This window comes from Gymnoscopelus braueri (genome assembly GCF_963280865.1).
Source record: "Gymnoscopelus braueri genome assembly, chromosome: 18".
Lineage (NCBI taxonomy): Eukaryota > Metazoa > Chordata > Actinopteri > Myctophiformes > Myctophidae > Gymnoscopelus > Gymnoscopelus braueri.
Genome location: NC_137618.1, coordinates 20,918,497 through 20,924,841, shown reverse-complemented (window position 1 = coordinate 20,924,841; position 6,345 = coordinate 20,918,497).

Below are 6,345 nucleotides of genomic sequence, written 5' to 3'. Positions count from 1 at the left end.
TTCTGCTTGGTAATGACAACTAGAGAACTGATCAAAAGCCCATTATGAAGAGGCTAAGTTGTTGGTCTAAAGGGGCAACGCCATGCCAAAATTAACAACTGTCATTTAGTTTTTTTCTCTCGTGCCCTGTTTAACTTCTATGGATCAGTCTGTCAGTGTGGATTCTCACACGGAGCTCAAGGACTCCTTGGAGCTCTCTATCTATGCCTCTGGCCGCCAGATGCATGGTCTGACTCTGCAGCCAGAGAGAGACAGACAAGTGGAGTCATATGCAGTGTGTTGCCAGGTTTTGTGAGAGAAATAAGCAACCAGGTATAGGAAAACAAGCCCAAAATAAGCAACTTAGGCCACATGAGCACTTTTTAAACCTATATGCATGGGCTATTTGAAAATAGACAATCTACAAGCTCACAACGTGTCGCGATGCGAGGCGTTGTGAGCTTGTAGATCTGCTATTTTCAAAAGAATGTTGACAACACAAATCTGGTACAAGAGGTCCCTGGCAAAAAAAATATTTTCAGTCCGCAGACAAATAGGCTACATGAAAATGTTTGAGATCCACTGGTTCCAACGACATTTAGAAATAAGCCCAAATAAGCAACAACTACACTTTAGAAACAAGCCCAAAAAAAAACGCAACCCACAACTACCAATTTTTACAAGCAACTTCACAGAAAAAGAAGGCCAAAGTCGCTTGTAATAAGCTGACATGGCAACGCTGGAGCCAAGTGGAGTCATAAAGAGGGAGGGTGATGCACAGGAGGGGGCGAGGTGTTGAGCGGGGGGACCTGTTTGTAGATTTGATGGGTGTGTCCGGGTGGGGCGGCATGGAAGGTCGACTCTGGATGAAGCTGATGGATGGATGGAGTCATATATCATATACGTGTGTGTAACGCTTGGGAATCGAACCCGGGTCTCCCACGTGGAAAGCCAGCATCTTATCAACTAGCAATTAGGCTTTTGGTCAGAGGGTCTGAGCCACTAGGCCTACTGCTACACGCACCCCCTTTTTGACCTCCCGGCGCCGGGAAATCCGATCCGGGTCACAGCCCCAGTGTAACGCCCGGGTCTCCCGCGTGGAAAGCCAAAGTCTTATCCACTAGCCTAAAGGGGAATTCCCCCTCGAGCAGGGGAGATGGCCTGTTAGGCTTTTTTTTGGTCATCAGGCAGAGGCTCTGAGCCAATACTGCTACATGTGCACCGCAGTGATGCCCTCAGGTGGTATTGTACAGTAGTTCAGCTGCTGGGTGGGTAAATGCACATGGGGAAGCATTGCTCAATTCCGGGGAGTGGGGACCCAGTTTTCCATGTTTTATATTCACGTCACAAACTGTGGCCTTTCATGCGTGGATTTTCATCCCTCACAAGATCCCCAATGCTGCGGCAGCCCAAAGTTTCTGGTGGCGGGGGAGTCATTAAATCAGCAAAGCACTGGATTGTAAAAGGTCTTTGAACTTTCTCATCTTCATCACTAATCATCACAAATCCCTCTATCAACCTCCAACACAAAACAGAAACAAATGAGCCATGAGCTAGTATAATTATACAGCTTACCCCCTGCGTTTTCATTTCTTTCTCCTTGCTTATTCCATGCCACCTGTGCAATCATGACATGGACCCGTAGCTGCTTGCTGAGGTGTGTTATTACTGTGGACAGTGGGGCCCTGCCTGCCAGGCCACTGAATGTTAAAATGACTCTCCCTCAGAGAGAAAAAAATCCATTATTTCTAGAGGGCCATGTCTTATCTTTCTGTTGGTTTAATTACATCTGGGTATAAGGCAGTCAATGAACAGGGCCAATTACCCCAGCTAAACAAGCCATCTTGGGATGCCAATCAAGAGAAACAGAGAGCTTCGTGTTCCCTGCAGAGGGACTAATGACAGCCTGGCATGACATGTTGATTACAGGTGCACCGGTGCTGATGATGGCAGGTCAGAGGTAATCACCGCCATGTGGAACTCTACAGAACATGAAGGCGCAGGTAGCTTGATGCCTTAGAGATTACAGTATGCCAGAAATCAAATGGGTAGCAGTTGCCCAGGGCCGCCAGCATCACTTAAGTACAGCTCTGTCTCTCTCTCTCTGGTAAACATGAAAGGTGATGACTGAGGGTAATGGATAGTGAAATGCATGAGTGTTAAGTCAAGCCGAAGAGGATTTCTGTCTCCTTCCACACACTCCATCTCTCCTCTGGCGGTGGCTTCTGTACCCCGGGATCGATTGTTCAAACATGTGGCTCCCAGGCCCTTATGTAGCCAGGAGGCTGGGGGGAAGAGTAGAAGAGGGAATGTTCTCAGTTCAGCATTCATGAATGTTTGCCCTGTGGAAAACACTACTGGGTCTTACATCTACTGCATACAACTTACGTTGGATATTGGGAATCAAGTCAACATAGGCTAGATTTTCATGTTGGTCCTCCGCCTCTACAACCCTGTTCCTTCCAGACACTCAAAAACCTCCTGTGCAATGAGTAAATCTAAGTCATGATCAAAACACCACAACACACAAACACAACATTACATTACAGTCATTTAGCAGACGCTTTTATCCAAAGCGACTTACAATAAGTGCATTCAACATAGGTAGGGAACGAAAACTACTAATCACCAGAAGTCTTAAGTGCATTTTCTGCAAAAACAAGCAACCAAGAGTATACCTAGCGCTAAGGTAAAAGTGCATTATATCAGCTACCTATTTCCTTAAACAGATGAGACAAAAATAGCAAAATCAAATGAGCAACGGCAAATATACAAGCATCAGGGCACTGTCACTCATCCACATCTGAAGGGGAGTAGCCAACGCTTGCAGAGGTGTCAAACGTGCCAATTACCCATGTTGTCTTGCGGATTGTGGGCAGTGCAGGAGTGATGCACATGGAAATCAATTTGCTGGTGTGTAGTTTGTTAATTAACCCTAACACAGCAGAGCCAACATTACTTACCACAGTCACCCTGACAACCAATCAACAACCAATAAAGCCAGGGCATGGCAGTCCTTCTGGGCTATGGGACCACGACTACAGACCCATAGCCTGTGGCAAAAATGCTACTAAACACCTTAAGTTTGGAAAAAGTGCAAAATCAGTCACTGAATATGCCAATGGTCAATTCACATGTGCATTTTCAGATCGATTGGCCAACCCACTGAGAAATGCATGAGAGACAAAATTTGGGACATAAGTTAAAAATGATTTTTTTCTTCAGTCCAGAAAATCGGCTTTGTCACTCCCTGCATATGCCAACAGCCAATGCCCATGTGTGTTTTCAGATTGATCGGTCAACCCAAGAGAAAAATGCATGTAAATGACTGAGGACAGACAGAGACTTATAGTAGTAATATAGTAGGATAGTAGGATGGTTTGAATTTATGATGATGATCTTAATTAAACAAATTATACTCCACAGGCAACATCCAGACATTTGATCTATGAACACTAGAAAAGTACATAGGCCTTCTAGGACCTCATGTCCTCATAATAACAGTAGATGGCAGTAGTGTGTTCAGCAGAACACCGGACAACCTCAGATGGTCACCAAATCCCAAACACAAACTAGGGCGGCAATATATCTCTCTCCTCAATCCCCAGGAATCCTATCCTTTAATGTTGTTAATACTGCCCTCTCCCAATCTCAAATAAGTTACATCACTCTCAAATTACGTCTAGAAGCACACGTGGGTGAATAAGAGGAGTGGATGAAAAAGAGGGGAATTCGTTATTGATTTCCATAATGTTCTTAAATGGATAACAACTGAGTCTGTTACGTCAAGGCTACAAACACCATTGAGAACTAAGTGATACTTGAATCCTGTGGATTGAGTAAGAAGTACCTTAATCCAGCAGGACCATACCAGGTCTTTATTATAAATTAACTTTGCCTGTGAGCTCAGTACAATAATGAATTAACCATTACTAGGTGTTTGGGGTTGCTCTCTTCAGTTTTTTGGTCAACTTCGTTCCACTTCCAGCCCAGTTCTATGAAAGATAAGCCCTATCTCACCAAAGGACTCTCCCACAGATAAGGATATACAGCAACCATATACTGTGGAACACCTAAGGAACCGTGCACACACACACACACACACACACACACACACACACACACACACTAACACACACACACCTCAGTCATCAAGGACGGCCATGGTTTTATAGGTTGTTGGTTGGTGGTCAGGGTGACAGTCAGCACATTTGGGCACATGCTGTGCTAGGGTTAATTAACAAACAATCTACACACCAGCAAATTGATTTCCATGTGCATCACTCCTGCTCTGCCCATAATCCACAAGACAACAAGGGTAACTGCATGCATGCATGCACGCCTCTGCATGCGTTACCTACTCCCGTTCAGATGTGGATGTGTGACCCTGCCCCGATGCTTGTATTTTTGCAGTTGTGTTTGTATGTTGTGGTGTGCGACAGTGCGATCATGTATGGTTGACCTAGATTTGCACTTTGCACACAGGAGTGTCTGGAAGGAACAAGGTTGCAGAGGCGGAGGACCAACATGAAAATCTAGCTGTTGATGTTGACATTACTACGTCGTTCACAAATTGCACACCGTGTAACTTGCTAATTGCTATCCATAAAGATTCAACCATATCACGTGTCAGTGAGATCGGACTTGGATCCTATTACACCTCCAACTTTCCTGGATGAGATCCCTAAAGGGAGTTGTGGCAATTTCACACCTGTAACTTCACACAACTTTAAATCATCCATCCACAGGAAAGACTTACATCATTAAAGGTGTAATTTCCATAGAGATTTGTGTAATTTCTTGCAAGTCGACACACAGTGTACACTCTAAAGTGTCCATGTTCGCTGGCATGTTTTGGTATGACAACAAGAGCATTGAAGACGCCATTAGTGAACACCGAATGATATTAGAACTCATAATATGCGTAGTCCAGTTGCCATACAGTTCATACAAGCTGGCCATAGTGCAGCTACTTTAAGATACATCAGATTGGAAAAGGTAGAAAAACCACGCAATTGAGAGTCTCTCGTATGTAAAAGGGAGACTTTTTGGATATATGGCAGAACTTAAAACATTTGGCATAAACTTGGAATTCGATATCAGATGTTGTACAAAATGCCTCAGATCATGAACGCAGCGTCCGATTTCCGTGAAAACTTCTACGCACATCCCCACTAGGCCAAGGAACAAATGCCACCCTACATTTTTCAAATCAGCCTTATGGTGGCGCTGTAACAGGCAGATTCACGTTTTGGCATGAACTGTAGGTCATACAATCAACATATTCTTTCCCCTGGATTCTGTGGCATTTATTCCTTGGCCTAGTGGGGATGTGTGTGCAACATTTCACGGCAATCGGACGCTGTGTTCATGATTTGAGGCATTTTGTACACAATCTGGGAACCCATCGCCAAATAAAAAGGAAAAACAGCGCCCTCTGCTGTTTTTTACTCTTTCACTTGGCTCTGGGAGGAGCTCAACATAGCACCCGTGCGCAAGGAAACCAGGGTTTTTGGTCTACCCTCAGAGCTCCACTTCCGGTGGTGCGCTTATGTTTTCATTCCCACTAACAATATTTCTGCACGGAACACTAACACCACTTCTCCCAGAGAACATGGATCGTTTTGGTTATAAGCCCACTTGTTTCTATGATGAAAGAGCAAGTTAAAATGTGAATATCTTTCCGTGGTTTTGTCTGCTCCGAGGACGCTATTGTTAAATGAGTTTCGGTTTGTTTTCAGTGGGAAGCGAGAGCGCAGACAGTAAATCCCGCCCACTACATTTGATTGGGTAAAGGGCGGCCTGCTTCCTGATCTGAAGGCACGCCCACTTGTAGGCCAGTGCGTACACGTTATGACGAACCCCCCCGACAGAATCAAGCGGAGAGCAGAATCTGTTCTTGAGAGATTATTTTGTACAAAACAGGCAACTCCTACAAACTTTGGAAGCTAATCTTAGCCAATTAGGATGGAATATGAAAAATCCGACAAATCTGCCTTGATCACATGACTATAGAGATACTGTGTACCGATTGATGTGATGTTTGGACAAAAGTCGTGGGAGTATTATTAAAAAATGGGTTTTTGCAAAAAATGGCCTCCTGGTGGCGCTATAACAGACCAATGTCAAAAATTCGGGGCAGAGGTTCTGCCCTGATCTCCGTGCCTTCGGCCTTGCGGAGACAAAAATAGCCGGCATCTTTACCAATTACCCGAATGCCCCCGCCCCCAGTTAAAAATTGCAATAACGATAGAAAGCAATAAATGATTCTTTTTAACACTCATCTTTTAACATTATCATTAAAAACGAATAAAATAACTCTTGTTGTAAAAAAAAACTAAGTTGTCCTTTAATATCCATGAATGA